Source organism: Euprymna scolopes, chromosome 36, assembly GCF_053919585.1.
Source record: "Euprymna scolopes isolate OS-2025 chromosome 36, ASM5391958v1, whole genome shotgun sequence".
NCBI classification, from domain to species: Eukaryota; Metazoa; Mollusca; class Cephalopoda; order Sepiida; family Sepiolidae; genus Euprymna; species Euprymna scolopes.
In genome coordinates this window covers 18,025,910-18,049,243 of record NC_136517.1, presented here as the reverse complement: position 1 = coordinate 18,049,243, position 23,334 = coordinate 18,025,910, and the positions used below count along the sequence as shown (strand labels likewise).

At 34.2% G+C, this 23,334-nt stretch overlaps 1 protein-coding gene and 1 pseudogene across 6 annotated transcripts in view; one reads left to right on the top strand and one right to left on the bottom strand.

The window, feature by feature from the left end:
* LOC145260367 (uncharacterized) overlaps window positions 1-23,334 on the top strand; it is a 341,973-nt gene that overhangs the window by 36,538 nt on the left and 282,101 nt on the right. The window lies entirely within an intron of this gene.
* Window positions 5,755-5,871, bottom strand: LOC145260717 (5S ribosomal RNA; annotated as a pseudogene).

Below are 23,334 nucleotides of genomic sequence, written 5' to 3'. Positions count from 1 at the left end.
GCGCAGGTCAAATTCTGCAAAAGTAGCGATTTGTGTTTATTTGTTTACGCTGTTATGAGTTTGTTTATATGCGCAACCGGAAGTCATAAACCGGATGTGGGGTTACAACACCCGTTACAAGGTCATTTGAGTTTTATAATTAGATAGATTAAGCACTGTAACTTGCACATTATATTTTTTATTATATAAAAGGAACTTTGTGTGCGAGTTCGTTCCTCTATGGACGCGAAAATAGCTGGGCCAATTTTTCTTTTTTTTTTTTTTTGAAATTTCACACAAAGGTACTTGATGTGTCTGGGATACAACTTAACATCATAAGTGCATTCGAGAGGTTTTATCGTATGAGCATAAAGGTTGAGCCAATAAAATATAACTGTAGATTTTTTTTTTTTTTTTTTTTTTTTTTTTTTTTACAGTGATCCACCACTTATCAAGGCCCGGAAGCCACTCAGAGATAAGGGTTATTGCAAGTACATTACATTAGTATGGAGATTTGATGAAGTGTTTACTTAAGGGGGCGGTTCATTAGGAATTTGTTAACATTGGACTTGAAGACATCCAAGTTGTAGTCCGGTGGGAAGCAGGCAGACGGAACAGAGTTCCACAGGCGTGTAGTTCTAAGAAAGAAGCTTTGTTCATGGAATCCGTGTTTTGATTTAGGCACAGATATAGAGTGGGAGAAATTTTTCACAGTGAATTCAGCTAGACTGGTGTTTTTCGTGAAAGATTGGCGAGGGTGGACCAGAGATTGGAGTTCCATTTATAAAATAGGGGCGCGTTCAAAATGAATATTTCTGTTTAGAGCACAATTGAACCATGATACTTAACTTTTGCATTTTAAACTTTTAAGTGAAACCATTATTTACAAATAGTTTTATAAAATCAATACTAGATTCTCTACAGTGCAATGTAGACTACAATATATTGTGGACTACGAAAAAGGATCCTAACCAAAGCAAGAAATTTGATTAACAAAAAAAAAAAAAAAAAAAATGGGCGATTTCACTGATTTTCATGAAAATAAAAGTATGGGAGAGTGGAATATTTGTTGATCCTCATTCAATCCCGGACAACGTCGGGTCTCCCTAATATATGTATAAACTTAAACTAAATTCATTCAATCTATTTAAACTTTTTTTTCTACACTTGTGCTATTTTTCTTAACCTAATTAATTTTTTGGTACTTGTACAGTTTAATCAAGACATTAAAAAATGAAAATATCGAAAACAGGTTATATTGTACGTATCCATTATGGAACGAAGTTCTCCAAAAAGAAATTTCACTTAATTTCATCTTGTATTCTTTTTTTTTTTTTTTTTTTACAGCAAAAAAGCAATTTATGATACCGAGCAAAAGGTCCGATTTTTAGGAAGAAAAGCTAGTAATAAAAATGGAGAGGGAGTGTCGGCGCTTTACATGGAGTTATCTCCCCGTGGCGCGTGTTAAAAATTTCCATGATGGCTGACTTCAATGCGCTTTCATAAAAACGTGTTTTTTCGCTGTGAAAAAAAAAAAAAAAAAAATACTCAATTAAATAAAATGAAATTTTTTTGTTGAGATCTTCAGTCCAAAAAAGATATGTACAATATAACCTTTTTTCGATATTTTCATTTTTTAATGTCTTGATTAAACTGTAAAAGTACCAATTTTTTTTTTCTAATTACTGCTATAAAAACATCTAACTGGTAGATTTCGTTTTTGAAAACATTCTTGCCGATAAATTTGCAATGATAAAAGATTGAAATCGCCTTCAGCTTTAAATTAAAATCTGATTTTATGTTTTTATTTTTATTTTTGTCTACTTGTTTCAAGAGTTTTGAAATTGTTTAACAATTTTCCTTCTCCTTTGTGTTATTTTATTTATTTACTAGCAGTCCGCCCGGCGTTGCCCGGTCATAAAATATACATAAATATATTTTAATTCATACAGAAACTGAGACCTGTGCAAGCGAATATTGTTTTTTTTTTCCAAACAGTTCACTTCTTGTAAGTAAATTAAAAAAAAAAAAAAAACTCTAGCTGAGATTAAAACCTAAAGTATAAACTTAAAACCTAAAGATATTGAGTCAAATACGATAACCATTAAACCAGCTTGATACGACATTTACAAAGTATTTTCAAAAAATCTTATTCTTAACATGAAGAAGCTGTCATGTTTCTTGATCGCGTATGCACAGCTGTGAAACAGTTGACAAATATATAAAGATCCAATGACCTCCATGTACCAATTTGTTAATTTTGACTCCTTAGCAGCTCCTTTTTCCAGATGAAAACGGATTAAAGTTTTTCACATGTCTGAATATCCTATATATCAAGTTTTAAGTGTGTAGATCGAAAATTAATTGAGTATATAGGTTAAGAAGTGTCCTCCCGCATACATTTTCATTTTTATAGATGTATAGATTTACTTTTTAACCTTCTGATGTAAAACTGACTTAATGTTCGTATTTACGAGGACAGAGTTAGACACAAGGTCAGTTTTTAATGTAGGAGAAAATCCAGCTCCCCAAAAGGGGTACTCTAGATAGGAACAAAAATAAACATTGTCTCAGTCATGAAGGATTTCTCTTCCACTGACCGAGGACAAAAAAAAAAAAGTGAACAGATACTACACTGATCTTGGCCCAAGGAAAACTAAATGTTACTTTGTACATTATTCTGTTTTACCTTTTTTTTAAAATTTATTTTTTTTTTATTGCTTGACATCTTTTCACTGTAGGAGTCAGTTGTACTATTTACTTACCTCCCAACGAGAGCAGAATTCGGCACAAGGTCGGTTTTTAATGTGGGGAAAATCCAGTTCCTCAAAAAGAGGCACTCTAGATAGGAACAGAAATAAAAATTATCTCAGTCTAGAAAGATCTCTTTTCCATCGACCGAGGACAGAAAAGGTGAAGTGTAGCATCAGAACAGATACTACACTGTGATCTTAAAATGTCGTCCACACTTTCTTTATTTTTGTTCTTGCGTTAAACAGGCTACTATTCTCATCTTGGATGTTATTTTCACAACGTTTTGGCTGATGTAACCTCCGACCTTTTTCCGTTGCATATTGTCAAAATCGGAAATTGGTGCAGAATTTCGAACATAACCTATTGTCTTAATCCACGAAAATAGCTACATAATTACCATCGGTGTTATTAACAGTGCAGGTTGAGAGAGGACATCATTCACACTAGTGAGCCCGTGTCCAGTTAACTGGTTAGCTGCATGCATGGCAGATCTCATTTCACATCTTAAAGAAACTTGATCATTAAGAATAAACTGCAGAGGCTTTCATGCTATGCTAGGTATGGGAAATAATGGCGAAAAAAAAAAAATAAAAATAAATAAAAAAATAGGGGGGGGCCATAGTTTTGAAAGCCAGTTTATCATAATTTCTTTTGTAGGTTTCCTTTACTATTTTTTGATTGTATTTGAAAGATGAAAAGCCTAAAATTGATTTTTTTTTTAATTTTTTCTATTTTTTTTATTTTTTTTTAAAGGAAAAAAAAAAAAATTTGTACACGTATAAAAAAAAAAGAAAAAAAGGGTTTGTATTACTGTACACATAGATTCGAAAAAGTTGTCGAAAAACAAATATATAACAAATAAATGTTATCAAAGGCAAGATAAGTTACTTTTCTACCTAACTGGATATATTTTTTGTGTTTTTATTCAATGTAACATGTTTATTCAGCTCGAAAAACATAGTGTTTACCGATGTATTGGAAAATTCAAGATGGCGTCTGGCTCTCTCTTCAACACGGTAAGTTTCGGAAAAGGTGTTATAAATAAAAAACTAGACAAAATACAGTTAAAAACTGCCGAATATATGTCAACCTATGTCACAGTAACATTTATTGAGCGAGTTTTAACAGTATTTTATCCATTTTTTTTTTTATTTATAACACCATTTCAGAAACTTACCGTGTTAAAGAGAGAGTCAGATGCCATCTTGAATTTTCCAATACATCGGTAAACACTGTATGGTTTTCGAGCTGAATAAACATGTTACATTGAATAAAAACACGAAAAATATATCCAGTTTGGTAGGAAAGTAACTTATCTTGCCTTTGATAACATTTATTTGTTATATATTTGTTTTTTGACAACTTTTTGGAATCTATGTGTACAGTAATACACCCCCCCCCCCCAAAAAAAAAGTTATAATGAAAAATGTTTTCACAACGACATTCGGAAACTGGCTACTTTTTGATTGGTCTTTGAAAGATTAAAGATAGAGAGTGGAGGAGATTGTTGATAGTTGTTGTAGCTAGGATTTTCAAGTTAAATTCAATCTAAACGATATGTTTTGTTAGGTGAAAGTACAGACTAGTGTTTTTTTTTGTTATTTTTTTTTTTTTTTAACCTCCCTCTTTCCTCATGTGTAAAATGGGTTTCTAAATAAAGTTATTTAGGTACGGGCAATACTAGCGGAAGAAAAAATAGGGGGACATAGTTTTGAAAGCCGAATTATAATTTTTTGGAGGTTTCCGACTACTTTTTGATTGTATTTGAAAGTTTAAAGCCTAAACTTAATTAAAAAAAAAAAAAGTTATAATCAAATATATTTTCACAGTGACATTCAGAAACTGACAAGTTCAGCTAAATTTTGAAATCAAATAAATTCATTGTAAAGATCCTTTGAAAGATAAATATTAGTTTTCTGGGTCTATTTCAAAAATAATTAGAAAAGTCCTAAGATATTGAATTTAAAAAAACAAAACAAAAAAAAAACATTGTTTATACAAAAAAATAAAAGCTGAATTAGCCCCCAAAAGCGAGATTCTGGCGTCATTCAAACAAAACAAAACTAAGTTGTCTAAGTATGGATTCTATGGAAGCCCAAAATGTCAGAAAGTCAAAAGGCTGTGTGAAAATGACATCACGTAGTTGGAGTGAGGTAAGAGTGCTGGTTTTCTCCCCCCCCCAGCCGTGCATCCGTACATTTCTCTCGCGAACGTTTGTATAATTTTTACCATTTTTAAAATTTATTTTTCTGTGTTCCTGCTTTTACATTGAAAGAATTTTTTTTATTTTTCAAGATTATGTAAAAATTATGTTATGCAGAAAGTTACATCTTCATTCAAGCAAGAAAAATATTAGAATCTTAGATATAAAAATTTTGCGAAACCTGTAATCTAAAAAGTAGAAAATATTTTTTGCAATTATAATTTTTTTTGTGTTAAAATATTAAATAAAAATGCTTAATTCAATGATAATATCGACATTATCATTGAATTAAGCATTTTTATTTAATATTTTAACATATCGATAGTTTAATGATCGGTAGTTTGAGAAATTAATTTTTCTCAGACTTGTATCGAATTCATTAATACGGACTTTAAGATCTTTTTTTTTTTTTTTTTTTTTTTCGTAATGTTTCTGAAAAAAATTCTTTTTTTATTTGTACAATTTACAATGCCTTATTTTCATAAAAAAAGCAAAAATAAATTCATACTTTTTTTTTTTTTTTTTTTTTTTTTTTTTTACTACTGAAAACCATAACTTTAGTAAAGGTGTTTTTTGTTTAAATAAAACAATACATTTCCACTCGGACAAACAAAAAAAAAAAAAACAAAAAAAAAACAGGCTCCTTTAGTTTTGGACAGATTAAGGATACCCATGGAGGGTTGCCTGCGCGTGAAATTTTTGTGACAGGCGGTGTGCAATCTTCAACCACGCCTCTCCTGAGACGACATTGTTAAATACCAGTGGCAAGTGAAGTAAGTACAGGACGACTGGAAACAAATGCCGAGATAAACGGAGAGCATATACAGTGCCTAGAATTCCCAAATGGCCACCCATCTAGTACTAACCAGGCTCAACGTTGCTTAACTCCGGTGATCTGACGAGAACCGGTGTGTCAACGTGATTATGCCGTATGAAAATAATGGTTAATTATATTCAGTGATCATTATTTGATAAATACCGAAACATTTCATTCAAATTGGTTAATTTCCTGATTTTTGCTGAATTTTTAAGTAAAGGGAAGGGTCAAAATGTTTATACATTTTGAGCGTTGGCTATTCATTTTGTACGTACCTATGCTATGCAATCTCTCAGCAGCTGTTTTTTTTTTTTTTTTTTTTTTTTTTTTTTTTTTCAAGGCACATAAGAAAAAAAAAGGCATCAGCACTAGCTGGTACCATTCAAAATAGTCGTGAATGGTTAAGGAGGATAGAAGGACCGAGGAGGGAAAAACCCCTGTACAGATCTTCACTGCAAAGAATACTGGGACATTAGGGAAGATAGTTGCCACACAAATTCCAGTGAAGACCAATGGTTGTTGTCAGCAAGAAATGGCTGTTGCAATAATGCAAATTTATTTGCAAAGGTTATCGAAAGAGGTGGAGAGTACTGGAAATCTAGGGAGACTTGTTGTTATGCAGATTCCAGGAAGCACCACCGGTTATCATCATTTTGTAATTTGTGAATACAAATAATACAAATTATTAATCCTTATCTTAAAAATTCTGAGACATAAAACAGTTTTTCTCAAAAATCAAGACAAAAGTAAATTTCAAAATTAGCATTTAAGATTAAAACTCTTTATTTGCTCTTTTAAGAAAAAAATATTTAAAAATTTTGCACATTTTAATACATAAAAGACTTGAACAATGTTATGCTAATATTTTATTTTTTTTGTAAACCTGAAGTTGATCTTTTGAAGATCAGCTTATTTTAATTTCCTATTTTGTTCAATATTAAGATGAACCTTTGATTAATTGAATTGGTTCATTGAATGCGGCATGAGTTGGCAGAAATCGATGAAATATAGAAATGTCCAGACCATTTGACGAAAGCGATTTTTTTTCCTTTCTTTTTTAAACTGCTTTTAAGTCGACCTGTGTAAGATTTGTTGTGTAATGATTTTCAGTGTGATGGCGACAGTTGCTTAGTTACTCATTTGTCGTGTTTATGAAAGCTCATTCTTGTTTAGCATGTGAACAATATACATACCTAACTCTGCTCTGTGCGAGATTGCTCCCTGGGATTACTTTCGGAAAGACATAAGTTTATTGACTATTGCCTGATGCATTTTTATTTGTGCTGAAGAAACTTTCAGGCTATTTTTGAAAGCCCGTTGTGGTTGCCTTTTGTAGGAACGGAACTTCCTCACCACACTAAAAACGGCCTTGTGTCACATCTTGTTTTCGTGGAGAGGCAAATAAATAAAATAACTGTAGTTTTCACTTGCCCCCCCCCACCTCCTCCGCCCTTCTTGCTTGCCCCCCCCACCTCCTCCGCCCTTCTTGCTTGCCCCCCCCCCCCACCTCCTCCGCCCTTCTCGCTTCCCCCCCCACCTCCTCCGCCCTTCTCGCTTGCCCCCCCCACCTCCCCCGCCCTTCTCCCTTGTCCCCCCCACCTCCCCCGCCCTTCTCCCTTGTCCCCCCACCTCCCCCGCCCTTCTCCCTTGTCCCCCCCACCTCCCCCGCCCTTCTCGCTTGTCCCCCCACCTCCTCCGCCCTTCTCGCTTGTCCCCCCACCTCCTCCGCCCTTCTCGCTTGTCCCCCCACCTCCTCCGCCCTTCTCGCTTGTCCCCCCACCTCCTCCGCCCTTCTCGCTTGTCCCCCCCATCTCCTCCGCCCTTCTCGCTTGTCCCCCCCATCTCCTCCGCCCTTCTCGCTTGTCCCCCCCATCTCCTCCGCCCTTCTCGCTTGTCCCCCCACCTCCTCCGCCCTTCTCGCTTGTCCTCCCCACGTCCTCCGCCCTTCTCGCTTGTCCTCCCCACGTCCTCCGCCCTTCTCGCTTGTCCTCCCCACGTCCTCCGCCCTTCTCGCTTGTCCTCCCCACGTCCTCCGCCCTTCTCGCTTGTCCTCCCCACGTCCTCCGCCCTTCTCGCTTGTCCTCCCCACGTCCTCCGCCCTTCTCGCTTGTCCTCCCCACGTCCTCCGCCCTTCTCGCTTGTCCTCCCCACGTCCTCCGCCCTTCTCGCTTGTCCTCCCCACGTCCTCCGCCCTTCTCGCTTGTCCTCCCCACGTCCTCCGCCCTTCTCGCTTGTCTCCCCCCCACCTCCTCCGCCCTTCTCGCTTGTCTCCCCCCCACCTCCTCCGCCCTTCTCGCTTGTCCCCCCCCCACCTCCTCCGTCCTTCTCGCTTGTCCCCCCCATCTCCTCCGTCCTTCTCGCTTGTCCCCCCCCCCATCTCCTCCGTCCTTCTCGCTTGTCCCCCCCCATCTCCTCCGTCCTTCTCGCTTGTCCCCCCCCATCTCCTCCGTCCTTCTCGCTTGTTCCCCCCATCCTTCTCCACCCTTTTCGCCCCCCCCTCGCCTATGTGATTTAAAAATTTAAGAAAAAAAAAAAGTTGAACTAATTTTACCTACAAAAACAGTTTACTTTAAAACAAGTTTTTTTTAGTTGGAATACAATTAAACATACATTGATCCCTATTAGTGGATTTTTAGCAAAAACGATTTGATCCAAAATTGGTTGCAAGGCGTTGAGTAATCACGTCTTTCGTAAATAAACGAAAAAGAAACCATCGTGTGTTGCATCATTCTTTCTAAACATTTCATATAGATTTTCATTGGTCAACAATATGGTGTACTTTCAACTAAAATTCTATATCCATTATATCGAAAATAACTTTTAATGTAGGCACATTAAACATAAACAATAATAAATTTGATAGCACTTGTTCAAAGTTTATTGGAAATTAAAAAAAAAAAACGTTTGTTTCACAATCAAGATAAGTAAAACTGTAATCTTCAAACAAGTGTCTTTACAAATTCAATGTAATTTTGTCGTAATTAAAAATCAATCCAAATAGAAGCAATAATTATTATATCAAACCAACATAGGGTAAAATCTTATTGCCTTCACTTCCCGAAAAAACATGAGAATGACGCAGGAGCACAACTTTGAATGCTCATATAAGATTAATTTAAAACGCTAACACATTGAGTCTTCATAATGAATTATAACTAGGGCTGTGACAAGACCATATTATCATTGTTTTGACTCTCGAGTATATATCCGACACAGTTAATCAATCGAGAACCACATCACTTTATCTAAAAACATAAGATATTAACTGATATATACTAGAGTCCAAATAATGAAAAGAATATTCACTTGTCATAGCCCTAGTTATCACATATTAAATATCAATGTACTTATTTTTTTTAGTAAAATAAATCGATAATCAGATTTTGACGGAAATGTGATTCAATAATAACGCTAAAAATTTAATTCACTAAAATTTTCAACATGGATTATTAATTTTTTTAAAAACTTTTAAAAGACAAATTGCAATTTTATATTAAACCCATTGTTAGTTTCACTCTTCCACAAAAATTAAAATAAAATTGAAAACAGTTTTCGCTCTTCCGAAAGTTCTGGCTATGTATTTTAACTTTAGTAATTTAAAACTCCATCCGTTACTTATGATAGTGTTGTAATAAGTTTAAGTTAAAATCCATCAGTCTCATACGATAGTGTTAATATTTTAAATAAAATTCATCCTCTCATACGTATTCGTATTTTAAAGTACTTTCATTAAAATTCTTCCATTATCGGACGAGATTAAAGTTTTAACTAGTAATTCGATCCTTTCGAACAAACTGTTTGGGCGAAACAAGGTGTGATTAGTAATCCAATTAGTCAAGGATAGACTAGAAGGTCTACTCTTGTAACTTAGTAGTTTAATGGATAACAAGGGTGGGTGTTTTTCTTTTAAATTTTTCTTTTTATTAATTTGGTTAGATTAAACGACCCAATAAATGAATCAACTTATATTTAACTAGCGGGGAGTACCCGGCGTTGCTCGGGTGTTTGGAGGTAAATCAAAACTCCAGGTGGGGGGGGGTAAAATAAAAAAAAAGTTTTGGTAGGTGAGTATGAGGATCGAACCCGAACCCTTGAGGCAAAGTTGGAAATTAAAGTGAAAAAAAAAACATTCGACTTTAACCTTGGGCCACCGCGACATACTAACGGAAACACATTTGAATTTATTTAATTACTTAGAATTTGCAGGTGCACGTTTTAATGTCATAATGAGGTCAACTTTGACTGCGGGGATTTTATTTTTATTTTCCCAAGATGTTGGGGGGGGGGGACCAGCTGCCCTTGTCCAATTTGAATAGAAATTGTTTGATATAAGAAAAATATTTCCACATTGATCAAAGCTGATTGCTTTCGGACATTTCCGGCAATGGCGACCGGAAAAATACCGCCAGAATTAGTCGCTTTTATTATAGGAAAAAGCCTAATCCACATGCGGCGAGCGAAAACTGTTGAATATTTATCTTCCCGAAGTGGAGCAAATTAAATAGGCGAGATCCATTGTTAACTTGGAGATATTATGATTTATATGTGATATAAAAAGTTTTTAAGAAGTTGTGAGCCGACGGAGCGCTTCTCTGAAAAAAGCCTTTCTTGGACATACACAAAAAGCGAACATACATACACACATTTTCGCTTTTATATATATATATATATATATATATATATATATATATATATAAGATTATTTTTATTTTTATTTTTTTGAAAACTCGCTTCCTTTTCATTGGCTGATCTGCAGATGGGAAAAATGGCGGGAATTATAAATTTTGCAAAGAGAACAGTAGCACAGATCTTTACAAGGTGGCGACCTGTCCGATCGGATAAATAGGTCGAGGGTGGTTGTCCGAACCAATCTGATGAGTAAGAACTCCCGAAATCGACAATGAAGACACCAATCATCACCGAGGGCTATCTAAATGTATTCGAATGTATTTTGTCATGTTTAAAAGAGGGATAGGATTAGGCACGGACAAAACGGAAGGAGAGAGCAAGTATTTTCTGATGGCGTCTATCTTTAAAAATCTACCAAAAATCAAGTAATTATCCAATCAATACGAAATTTTCACCGATTATTAAGTGAAGAATGAACTTTATAATGGTGTACTTTTTTTAATAATCGATATTTATATATTTTTTTTACCTACAGCCCCCCCCCCCCCCTCTTTATTTGTGGGGGCAAATATGCTTAAAATAATTAGCCAAAACCGAGCAAAGTATATTGTATTGTGGGGAGGGTAATGATTTTAGATCAAACAAAAAACTGTGCACGCATCAGATTTTAAGGTTGAAAATTGAAGTGCTAAATTTGTTGAATATATTAATTATCTTTCGGATTAGCAATTAGCATTATTTCTGCAAAAACACTACTTTTAAATCTTTGAAAAATAAATTAATAATTTTCTTTTAGTGAGCTCAGTATTGCTAATATATGATTAAACAAGAATTTCTTTGAAGAATCGATACCAAGAAAGAAAAAAAAATCGATCAATAACTGCGCATTTTGCTAAAAATACACTAATTTCTTTTGGCAAGTTCTTGTTTATTCACCTATGGTGGCCCAACCGTGATATTAGATGCAGGAGTTGTTTTCAACATAAACGGCGCCTAGCATTCTCAAAATCGTCACCCATCTGGTACTGGCCAGCTTCATCGTTGTTTAACTTTGGTGGTTATGTAGGCAATATAAATATATATATATATATATATTCACTTATGAAAAAAGAATTAAACCTTTCACTTAATCGTCAAATCAAACGTTAAAAGTACATGGCTAAATATAGTTTATTTAGTCGCCTTCAGGCCTCCGTACTTAATTTTAAAGTATCATTAATTTTTTTTTTTTTTTTTTTTTTTAATTTCGCTACGTAAATCTATAATCTTAAATCTTACTTAGACGAAAAAAAAATGGGTTCAAAAAACCTTTTTAAAAAGTATTTGAATGTTTTAGCGATTGAGACAAAAATGGCAGTGAATGATGTTTTTTTTTTTTAATTTGAAATTTAAAATTCTATTAAAAATAGAAGATTTTTTTATATTCTGCTTTTCCTATGATAAAATGAAGGCTTTTATCTTTCTGGAAAAAGAAGTTGCTCAAGAATAATGGATTTTAATAGATTTTAATTCGTTTTAGAAACTACTACTTGTTTATTTTTCCATTTTTTTTTTTTTTTTGGCCGTGCCTAGATAAAATAGTTTCTTCCCTCGAACTGCTAGAATTTGGAATTCCCTCCTGGTTTCTTGCTTCCTGACTGTACTGACATGCAGAAGTTTAAATGTGATATGAAGACATCTCGCTGCTTGACTCCCTACATAGTGTCTCTGTTAACATGGTCCTACATGGCATTGTGCATTGTTTGGGGTGAACAAGGGTAAAAAAAAAAAAAAAAAATTAGAAGTGCTTTGTATGCATAGACACACAATATTGTGTGCATCATGTTAAAAAACACCCAAATAAAAAAAAATCGTCTGTCACTGAAAATGGTTTGAAGAAAAACAAAAATAACTTAATGAAATGAGAGAAAGAATTCAATATATAAACTGTAATAGAGCAAAATTTATCTAGCCATCATCTATTATATAAAGAGCAAACGTTTGTGTGTGTGTGTGTTTGTATGTCTGCTAAAATTTTGTCATGCACATCGTACAGGCACCAATTTGACATCGTTAAAAAGAGTGGTCTTTCGCACAAAAAATGTCGAAAAATTGGAAAAAAAATTGTCCATTATTTTGTGTAGAAATCTCGTTTTCTTTAAAGAGAAAAACCTGCCTTTTAACGTGATTTGCAAATCGATAATACCTTTCGTTTTAAATAGCTGAATTTGCAATGTTATAGTACTTGCGTAATCATGGGTACACCGATAAGAGCGTTTGGTAACTAACTTCAGTTATGCAAGTTTGCGCCTGGCACACATTCTTTTTTTTCTTTTTCTTTTTTTGCTTACAAAATTTTGATTTTGGTTTCGCTTCTAGCTGATGACACCCAAGTGCCGTTTTTTTTACCCCCTTTCCACTCCTGGCAATTTTTTTTTTTTTTTTCAACGGAGGAATGCACCCCCACCCCTGTTGTCACAATGTTTTTTTATTTTTTATTTTATTTTTTTTGTTACGACCGGGTAACGCAAGGCACCCTTCCACTAATATCCACTAAAAAGTGAAATAACAAACAAGGGCTATGTATTTTATCTCCTAATCAGAATGAGAAAATGTCCAACGTCAATGGCTTTCCAGGAATGTAACAACAAACATAAAATAATAGTTAACTAAAAGAAAAAAATTGAAGCAAAAATGGGAAAACAAAAATTAATGAAATGACTTTTCCTAAATACAACCTGCAAGTATAGGGAAGTTTCGTTAGATGTCCTGGTGTGTTGGTAGGCTCAAGGCGTTTCCACAAATAGTGGCGATGGAGAGATGCTCAAAAAGTCAGATCAATTCACATTGAACCCACAGTATGGTACGTCGCTAACGATTCCAAGAGAAAGAATTGTACGCTTATAAACAAAGATTAAATTTTGTTTACATCTAAAATTTATTAAAATAATACAAATAAAATAATACAAATAAAATAAATAATTAAAATTAAAGAGAATTTCACTGTTCCTATTTACAATGCCTCCCCACGGGACAGAGTTAGACACCAGGGTCGTTGTTAACGTGGAGATTTCACTGTTATTGATCCGTTTTCTTTTTTTTATAGTAGGCTGGTTTGTGACACCTGCTTTGAAACTTCAATAATTTGAGCTGAGCATTTTGGTGCCCAAACAGTTTGAATTCCTGCTTATTGTTGATACATTTTTTTTTTTCTTTCTAAAGTGCAAGCTTTCAAGATTCCTAAATTTCTACTTTTTATTAGCAGATATTGCATGACGCCATTACAAGTTTCTACAGACAAGTTGATTTTCATTTCAGTAAACAACACGTGCTTAAATGGGATTATCTCTTACCGTCAATAGTCTTACTCTCGATCGGAAAAGTGTTCAAGTTCATTAACTTCTTTTTAAATTGATTCCTTATTTTGGATTTGCAAATTCTGACGATGATTTGAAATCTCAAGGGAAAATTTTTAATTTCAAAGAATTAATCTTTAAAAAAAAGCTTTAAGTTTATCCACACATTTTGCATATGAGGCTCAGTCGGGCTCAAGTTTAAACTAGCATTATCGTTGGTCTGTCACGCTCAAATTTGAACTAACATTATTATTGGTCTGTCATGCTCAAATTTGAACTAACGTTATTATTGGTCTGTCACGCTCAAGTTTGAACTAACGTTATTATTGGTCTGTCACGCTCAAGTTTGAACTAACGTTATTATTGGTCTGTCATGCTCAAATTTGAACTAACGTTATTATTGGTCTGTCACGCTCAAGTTTGAACTAACGTTATTATTGGTCTGTCACGCTCAAGTTTGAACTAACGTTATTATTGGTCTGTCACGCTCAAGTTTGAACTAACGTTATTATTGGTCTGTCACGCTCAAGTTTGAACTAACGTTATTATTGGTCTGTCACGCTCAAGTTTGAACTAACGTTATTATTGGTCTGTCACGCTCAAGTTTGAACTAACGTTATTATTGGTCTGTCACGCTCAAGTTTGAACTAACGTTATTATTGGTCTGTCACGCTCAAGTTTGAACTAGCATTTTTGTTGATAAACATACAAATTCAATGGACACATCTTGAGATTATTTGTTTATTTGTAATGTTTTTATAATTATTTTAGTTAAAAATGTTTTTATAAATATCTCAAAATGTTATTTGGATTATTTGGACTGCAGTTGTTGCTAGATTTCTAACTAAGAGATACATGTTACGCAAGTTTATGAGAATATGATGTGTAAGCCCTCTTCTCTATGCAGATGATTCAGAAATAAATCTTTGTGAGGTAATTTGAACTCTATTAAGTGAACAAAATCTAATCAGTGTGTTCCTTTAAAAACATATGCAAGTCGCATTTAAATGAGAATATCAAGAAACCCTTAATGGGCTTAAAACCAGACGTAGGGAGTCAGCTGAAACTAACCCTAACCAGACACCCGACTGTAGGGTTATTTATTTATTCATTTTTTTTGTTTTATTTATTTTTTATGTTTTTTTAATTTTTAAGTCTTAACTTTTGTGAAAATGTCTGATTTTGAGAATCCGGTTCTCAACTTTTAAACTGGCACAAGGTCATCTAATAAGCAGTGCTGTAAATTGATTCGATTGTAATTGTTTATGGAGGAGTTGTGTATAACTAATGAAGTTTAAAAACAAAAAAAAAATATTTTTACAGTCATTGTTTTCATGCACAGACATGGCAAAGGTATGAACCCACAATTTAATTTCCCATCCCTCATACCAGCTATGCACAAAAATTGTGACTTGTATTCAACAAATCGTATACAATTGTTGCAATAAGTATTCTTCCTAACATATTTTTTTGTTGCCCCAAACCATTGCTTAAAAACAAAATCCGAATGTGAAGACGTTAAAAAAAACAAACAAAAAAACTGACTCTTTGCTTTGACTGACCTCTTTAAAAAAAATACTAACCCTGACTCACCGCCTGATATATAAAGGTATTAATTTTAAATATGAACAAGTCTGATTTTAATAGAAAGAAGAGCTCATTATCTCCCTCCTTTTTGTTTTTACAAGGTAGTCATCACTTATCAAGGTCCGGAAGCCACTTGAGGATAAGGGTTATTGCGTGTACAGTAATCAATTGGATAGTATCGTAGTAATCATTAGTATTGAAGATTTGATTAAGTGTCTTACTTAAGGGGGCGGTTCATCAGGAATTTGTTTATGTTGGAAGACATCCAGGTTGTAGTCAGGTGGGAAACAGGCAAACGGAAGAGTTCCACAGGCGTGCACTTCTAAGAAAGAAGCTTTGTTCATGGAATGTACGTTTTGATTTAGGCACAGATAAAGAGTGGGGAAATTTTTTGACAGTGGTTTCAGCTAGATGGGTGCCTATTGCGAAAGACTAGCGGGGGGGGGGGAACCAGAGACCAGAGCTCAGACGAGCATCCGCCATGGAAGTGACAGAACAAAGACAGGCTTGCAACGTCTCTCCTATGGGAGAGAGGTTGCAGGGAAGAGAAAAGGGCATCCCCCACTAAGCCACGAAACCTATTTTGTACTCTATCAAGGCAGGATAGGCTGACCCTAGCAGGTCACGCCCACTCTTCATTCGAACCACTGTCTTTTGTTATAAAAACAAAGAAGCACCTGTTAACTTAAAATTCACAAAGATTAGACCATTCCTGTAATGACTTGTCCCCTGCTGATTGTAGTACAGTGCTGATTCTGTGCAGTTCTAGGAGGTTCACCCTCCCAGGCATTACCCCCTCTTTCAAAAGGGTTAGTTTCAAGCTAATCACTTGAGGCACCTCTGCTAGGGAATGCCAACAGAGTTGTACAGGCATCTGTAACGTTACGTGACGTTAAACTTTACTTTAGTAATTCATAAAAATAAAACTGGAAATAAATAAATAAAAATACGTTTTTATTACCGTTATAATTGTTTCAGCATCACTTAAGTCTCTTGGGTACTTGTACAGTTTAACGAAGATATTAAAAAATGAAAATATCGAAAAAAGTTTTAATGGTATGTATCCGTTATGGAACGAAGTTCTCCGAAAAAAAATTTCACTTAATTTCATCAAGTAGTTTTTTTTTTTTTTACAGCGAAAAAACAATTTATGATACCAACTAAAAGGTTCGATGTTTAGGAAGAAAAGCTAGTATTAAAGATGGGGAGGGAGTGTCGGCGCTTTTACTGGAGTTATCTCCCTATGGTGTGTTCAATAAATTTCACAATGGCTGACTTCAACGCGCTCTCATAAAAACATGTTTTTCCGCTGTAAAAAAAAATACTCGATCAAATTAAGTTTTTTTTTTTTTTTTTTTTTTTTTTTTTAAATCTTCACTCCAAAACAGATATAACCTTTTTTCGATATTTTTATTTTTTTAATCTCTTGATTAAACTGTACAAGTACCGTCTCTTGCTATCATCCATCTCGCCCGGTGTACACTTCTCCTCACCGACCTTGTGCGCTGGTCGTAGCCAGCCATTTCTTGCATTTACATGTCCATTTTCTTTAATGTCGACTTTGTTTCTCTCCCAAGCATGTGGTGTATTTTTCTCTCCTTTTATTTCCTTTCTTCTCGTGCATACTTCCTAATTTGCATATCTGATTTTTTTCAGTGACTCTCTTTGCAAGGCAACCATCCTTTGCTGCTGCTGATAATTTCCCACACACTCATATGCACTGTTACACATCTTTTTGCAGGGTTAGAGTGATCCTCCTCTGAGGTGCTAACTTTTCAATCCGATAAATACCAATTCAGTGGTTAAAACTTTTGAGCCTCAATCAATAAATATTAGTGTTTTCAAAATTCCCTATTTTATACTGTGTATTGCTTAAAAATTTCGGGAAGTCAGTTAGAAACAAAAATCTTATAACTATTTTCCAATAGTGATTCTCAATCCTTGACCTTTTGGTTCAGAACAAAATATTCAGGGTTGAACAATAAGTGTCGCCCTAAAGAAAACAATACTACAGCTTTATTTTAAAACTTTATTGAAAAAAATTAATTCAAGTAATTTGATTATGTAGTAGAGCTGACATTTATTCAATGAAGCTGCCTTCAGCCTCAATCACTGCCCCTATATGGATTTGGAACTGGAAGCATGCCTCTTCCACAAGCGTCGGTAGGAGCTCGGCGAATACTTGACGAATGGCGGCGATCAGGCTAGCTTTAGTGTTGTGGGAGGTCATGTTGGTGATGTTTTTAACATATGATCTAATGAAGTAGTCCAGTGGGTTCAGGTTGAGGAAGAGGGGGCCAGTAGGAGAAGGGTACAAAGTTGTAGCACTTCTTCTGAAACTTAGTCGGAGTCTCTTTGGATTTGTGGGCGGGTGCCAACTCCTGCTGCCACACCCAGGGTCTGCCACCTGATTGCACCAGGAGATCACGCTCTTCAGCACATCCAGGTACACTTTGGTGTTGACTTTCAAGCCGATTTTGAAGATGGCATGATGTGGCCCTCACTTGAAACTACACCAAAGACCATTTCCGTGGCCGACAGCTTTGTTGACCTGTCCCCTTAAGCGTTGAACCGTCTGGATTTGCATTTTGAGGGTGCTGGCAATAGTCCTGTTGCCATAACTTGGATCGGTAGAGAGCATGAGTTGCTCGTTGAACATTGTGTCACTTTCACACATGATAGAAGACTTCTATTGCTCTAAGGATTTGTACACAGATGGCCTACTAATAGATGGTCTGCAACAAAAAAAGAAAAGCGATTTTCATGAAATGGAATCATGTCGTCTTTTCTAGGGCGACACTTTTATCTTTCCACCCTGTAGTATCTAGTCAAGAGTTGGAGAGACATTTGTTAGCCATGGTGACAAAGAATGATCAACGACACTCATTTTTTCACACGTTTAAATGGCCCTGTGCTTAATTTGTTCAAATTTTTTTTTTATATATATATATCTTTATGCAAATGAATATTACAAAGTGTAGTATCTGTTAAAGTACTTTGCTTTTGTCATCTCTTTGCTCAGACAGTGAAGGAAAAATCCTTGACTAGGGCAATTTTTGATTTTGTTCCCATTCAGAGTGTACCCCATTTTGGGGGTGAATTTTTTCAATTAAAAACTGCCTAACTATACTTTCGTGGATGTTAGAGGCAAGTAAATAAGGACTCAGGTCTTCTTTAAAAATTGCTGACTCTCAATTCTTCTGAAAAAAAAAAGTAATCTAATTCCTGAATTCAGTGTTAATTAAAAAAAAAAAAAAAATTTTGCCTCATGCAAAAATTGCTATCTATTAACAACTGCTTTATCGCTATTTCATGGCAAGTGTTCGATTGAGCCCTTCCCCCTCCCCTTCTCGCCAATCCTTCATAAAAAAAACACTTGTCTAGCCAAAATCACTATCAATAAATTCCTCCAGTCTCTATCATTGCCTAAACATAAACATGGATTCCATGAACAAAGTTTCTTCCCTAGAACTGCTCGCCTGTGGAACTCTGTTCTGATTGTCTGTTTTCCAGCTGATTACAATATCCTTATCTTCAAGTCCAACGTAAACAAGTTCTTGTTGATCTGTTCACGTAAATGATTTGATTGTACCAAACCACTTTTATAAACGATTATCACACAACTGTCCCAATGACTACAATACACACATTAACTCTTATCCTCGAGTGACCTCCGGGCCTTGATATGTGGTGACGCCTTTGTAAAAAAATAAAAACACAAAACAAAAAAAACTATCTCCACTTTCAACCTTTGCTCAACATAATTGTGAAATTGACAAACCTTGAAAGATAGTGGGGTGAATTTCTAAGACATTATCAGTTACACGAATTTAATTTTCTTTTTAGATATGCAAGTCTATAATCTCATCGACATTAATTAAAATGATATAGCCTTTGTTTGTAGAAGGATCATTATTGTTGGTCATTGTTTCTTAAGCTGCCATTTATCTACATACTCAGGCCACAAATAGACTTGCTGGTCTGCTCACACAAACCTGTTGGTATTTGCCAACCACATCACCGGAGGTAGGATGCGATACAAGGTCGGTTCAATTTAAGAAACCTCTTTTTCTTTCTTGACATCCGGGCCACACTGGAGGCCTCTTAAATTTTTATTCATTTTTTTTTTTTTTTTTTTTTTTTTTAACGAATAAAAGATTTGCTATCTCAAAGTGTAGTATCTGTTCTGTTGCTTCACTACACATTTTTTGGTCTCGGTTAATGGATTGATACTTTTTTTATTTTTGTTACTAACCAGAGTGCCCCTTTTTAGGGGAGCCAGTCCCCCCCCCCCATTAAAAACCGACTTTATGCTTAACTCTGCCCTCGTGGAGAGGCAAGTAAAAAAAAAAACAAATTTCTTTGCCTCATCAGTAAACGTGTTTATTTAGAAGAATTCTTTTTATTTAGAAGTTTTTTTCTACGGAGAGAGTGATAGTAGATATTCCCACATAAAAACTGACCTTGTGTCTAACTTTGTCTTTGCGAGAAGTCAAATAAATAGGGACTCATTTTAGTTGACTAAAAAAAAAAAAATCCAATTGACCTAGAACTTCTCCAACAATTTCTTTATCTCTGGATTGCAGGATCGGGCCCCAAAAATAAAAAAAAATCTTCTGTAAAAATTGCTAACATCTAACTCTTCTATAGCTTTTCTTAGTAGTATTATACTATACCCCCCCTCCCTCCATGTAGTGGGAGTTTTCAGAAAAGAATAAGCTAATAATCAATATTAAGAACAAATATACGCAAGCACCTGTTGCTAACAATAATGAATCAATTATTATTTTCTGGTCTGCATGAAGCTGGAATTTTTATTGAATTTTTTTTTTCTATTGGCCGATTTGATACTTTAAAATTGAGCCAGTTAAGCCCTCAATAGTGATTAAAAAGGATAGTGCCAAATATAGAGGTGATTAAATAAAAACAAAAGCAGAGTCCGGATGAATCTGCCTCTTGAAACCGCAGAGTTGAATCTGGCTTAAAAAAAAAAAAGATATTGTATTATTCGGATTATTGGGCGATGATGAAGAATAACTTTAAGATTAACACTTATATATGATAGGTACGTTTAAAATGAATGCCGATGTTAAAAATGTATAAACATTTTGACCCCCTCCCTTTACTTAAAAATTCACCAAAAATCAGTAAATTAACCAATTTTAATGAAATTTTCAGTATTTATCAACTAATGATCACGGAATATAATGGACACATTATTTTTATTTGAATCTTAGTGGAAATGTATTATTTATTTAAACAAAAAAACAAAAAAACAAAAAAAAAACACCTTTACAAAAGTTATGGTTTGTAGTAGTAAAAAAATGAATCAATTTATTTTTTATGAGAATAAAACGTCGTAGATTGTAATAATAGAAATAAGATAAAAAAAAAATTCTTTTTTTTTTTTTTTTTTTTTTTTCAGGAACATTATGAAAAAAGCCCCTAAAGTTCGTATTAATGAATACAATATAGCTCGAAGAAAAATTAATTTCTCGAACTACCGATATTATCATTGAATTAAGCATTCTTTAATATTTTCACACAAAAAATTATAATTGCAAAAAATATTTCTACGTTTTTTTAGATTGCATGTTTTGCATAATTTTTATATGTAAGATTCTAATATTTTCCTTGTTTAAATGAATTTGAAACTTTTGGTGTAACCTAATTTTTATATAATCTTGTAAAATAAAAAAAAAAATGCTTTTAAATTTAAAAACGGGGAAAAATAATTAAATTAAATGGTAAAAATTATACAAACGTCCACAATACGGATGCACAACTGCGAAAAAAACACCCAAAAAACCAACATTCCCTACCTCCCTTTAACTGACGTCATTTTCAGACAGCCTTATGACTTTTTCACATTTTGGGCTTCCATAGAATCCACATTTGGACGTTTTCCATTTGTTGTGATTTTGCAAAGTCAGAATCTCGCTTTTGATGGCTAATTAAGCTATTTTTTTTTTTTTTTGTACAAAGGTGTTTTTTTATTTAATTTAATATCTTAGGACTTTGCTAATTATCTTTGAAATAGACCCAGAAAACTAATATTCGTCTTTCAAAGGATTTTTATAATGAATTTACTTAACTTCAAAATTTAGCTGAACTTGTCAGCTTCCAAACGTCGCCATGAAAACATTTTTCATTATAACTTTCTTTTTTTTACGTGTAGAAATATTTTTTCTTTTTGGAAATTAACTTTAGGCTTTAATTTTTAGTTGCATGCAAGCGACTCTATAAGTCACTTTGTCAGTTGGTAACACTTTTGTGCTTGGTCTTTTTGGTTAAGATCAACGGTCTGTTAATAGATGCTGTTCTTAGCTTTTTAAGCTCCAGATCAAAGTGTAGTATCTGTTCTTTCTACATGCTGTACTTATGTTTGTAACTTTGCGATATAAAGTGGGGGATCACTTTTATGTATTAATTTAATGTAAAATGATCACCCACTTTACAACCAGTCAGTCTCAAAGCCATTCAAGTCATTCTCCAGATCATTCAAGTTGTTTTTGAAGGATTCCAGTTATTTTTTAAGCATTCAAGTCATTCAGGTCAAGTTCATTAAAGTCATTCTAAGTCATTTACTTTTTATTTAAGTCATTTCAGCCCATTTTTCGGTTATTTTAGTTTATCTTTAAGAATTTCATGTCAATCCTACATTCACGCATTCATTCATTACACGAGAGCATGCGACTAATGGCTATCGGCCTTGTTCAAATACAATCAAAAAGCAGTTGGAAATCTAAAAAAATATTATGATAAACCGGCTTTCAAAACTGCCCCCCCCCATTTTTTTTTTTTTCACTATTTTTGTCTGTACCTACTATATGATCATGGCTGACAGAATGAGAACAATCTACTTATGTGAATTAAATAAATAGTTCAGTTCATAATTCAGTATATGTTTTAAAGTTCACTGTAAAAATTTCCACATTCAACTAGAAAGTTTTCAGAAGAGTAGAAAGTGAACGTTGGCTTTAGTTTCTTCAGCATCTTCATTTACTCTCTTTTTCCTTGTTTTGTGCTTTGGTCTTCATGAGTGATGTTTCTGACAAAAGGGGAAAAATTGCTGTTTTCCAGGTTGAATACTTATAGTTGGCTTGTTTGATCTTGAAGTTTATTTTATTTATTTTGTTCTCGGCTCGTTACATCAAGTGGCTTCATGCCGTGTCTGGAGTGATTTCCATTAAAAATTCCCATGTTCTAAAAAAATATATACACCTGAAGAAGATAGGAGTAACATCGACAAAAATGTTGTAAACATACCAATCAAGATAACAATAGTTGTCAAAATAATCCAAATTTTATGCTTGCTGCATGTACCCGGTGTTGCCCGGGTGGATAGATTGTAAAAAATAAAATTAAAACTATAATGTTGAATTTTTTTATTTCGATAGTATGTTGAAGAAATTTGTATAAGCTTACCCTTATTTAAAATTTAAATTTAAGAAACATTCAAGCCGTAGAAAAGAACAGTAGGAAAAAAAATCAACATGTAATTTTCTAATATTAAAAGTTATTACAATTTTGACAACACATGAATTGTCTTATTGCAAACGAAACTAAATAGTATCGGGTAATATTCATATACTAGTGGGACCTGTGGAAATTTTACAGTGGACTCTTTCATATGTGATATATTGATATTGGCATTCTGTAGATGTTCAGCATCAATGCAGACGCCTTGATATTATTGTAGCTCTTTTGTTAAAACTGCAAAAGTATTTATCTAAGCTAGCAGGGACGCCCGGCATAGTCTGGTCGTAAAATATGCTTAAATATATTTTAATTTATGCAGATTTCGTATATATTATTATATAGTCAATTTTCTATAGATTCTTATCTCCTATATAATAATTTGACTGCAGAAATTCCTCTCTGGACCAAAGTATCATAGGTTTGCAATAACAGATGCCACAAATATATTATTTAATTGGAATTCATTATTGAAATGAGTATTATTTATTAATTTATTTATTGCGGACTATTGTTATTTCACGTTCCAGCCAACTATTCCTCTGGAATCT